The sequence below is a fragment of the Perkinsus marinus genome (genome assembly GCF_000006405.1).
Source record: "Perkinsus marinus ATCC 50983 genomic scaffold scf_1104296953994, whole genome shotgun sequence".
NCBI classification, from domain to species: domain Eukaryota; phylum Perkinsozoa; order Perkinsida; family Perkinsidae; genus Perkinsus; species Perkinsus marinus.
Window position 1 is genome coordinate 1 of NW_003208267.1, and position 1,004 is coordinate 1,004.

The following is a 1,004-nucleotide window of genomic DNA, read 5'->3' on the forward strand; positions in this document are numbered from 1 at the left end:
ATGACCTTACGCTTTCATCCAGATGAGGAGCGCCGGTGGCGGAACCGACTAAAAACATTCCTATATGGAGAACCCGGGCATCGATCCCGGTGCCTCTCGCTTGCTAAGCGAGCGCTCTACCATTTGAGCTAGTCCCCCTCACAATATATGTTTCTCAATTCACTTGGAGAGGATGGGCTGAACCGCCCCTTCCCCTCGAACAACGTTGGAATGGTTTGTTCTAACTCAATGTTCAACTTTGTCCAGGGGAGGAGGGGAACCGGTGACGAGCCAGATATCTTGAACAAAACAACGCACCTGTGATATTTACTCAGTTCCCCATCCTTGCGCTCAACACAATCCTGGAAAACACCGTATCAAATATATATTTTCCGATGCAGGGACTCGAACCCTGGTCGCGTGGGTGAAAGCCACGAATCCTAACCAGCTAGACTACATCGGAAATCGAAAATTTTCCGATGTATACGATTCGCCGAGGTATTGTTGATAGTGGAACCATTCACCCAGATATCAATACTATCATGAATTCAAGTGTCACCAGTCACCGAGAACGGCGCTGAGAGCCAGGGCTGGGTGCGCGTCTTACTGTAAAGAAGCAGAGAGAGTGATGGCGCGAGTAAGTTTACAACCCGAAAATATGTACGGACTGGGAGCGCACTTGCTTGAGCTATCACGATGTTACATACATGACCTTACGCTTTCATCCAGATGAGGAGCGCCGGTGGCGGAACCGACTAAAAACATTCCTATATGGAGAACCCGGGCATCGATCCCGGTGCCTCTCGCTTGCTAAGCGAGCGCTCTACCATTTGAGCTAGTCCCCCTCACAATATATGTTTCTCAATTCACTTGGAGAGGATGGGCTGAACCGCCCCTTCCCCTCGAACAACGTTGGAATGGTTTGTTCTAACTCAATGTTCAACTTTGTCCAGGGGAGGAGGGGAACCGGTGACGAGCCAGATATCTTGAACAAAACGACGCACCTGTGATATTTACTCAGTTCC

The 1,004-nt window shown here is 49.6% G+C and overlaps 3 non-coding genes across 3 annotated transcripts; all 3 read right to left on the reverse strand.

Moving 5' to 3' along the window:
- Positions 1-65: 65 nt before the first annotated feature.
- Positions 66-138, reverse strand: Pmar_PMAR002230. The gene has a single exon. It is a non-coding gene; the product is annotated as a tRNA-Ala (tRNA).
- A 231-nt stretch (positions 139-369) lies between these two features.
- Pmar_PMAR002231 lies at positions 370-442 on the reverse strand. Its single transcript has one exon. It is a non-coding gene; the product is annotated as a tRNA-Glu (tRNA).
- Positions 443-751: 309 nt separating this feature from the next.
- Positions 752-824, reverse strand: Pmar_PMAR002232. Its single transcript has one exon. It is a non-coding gene; the product is annotated as a tRNA-Ala (tRNA).
- Between the last annotated feature and the right edge of the window lie 180 nt (positions 825-1,004).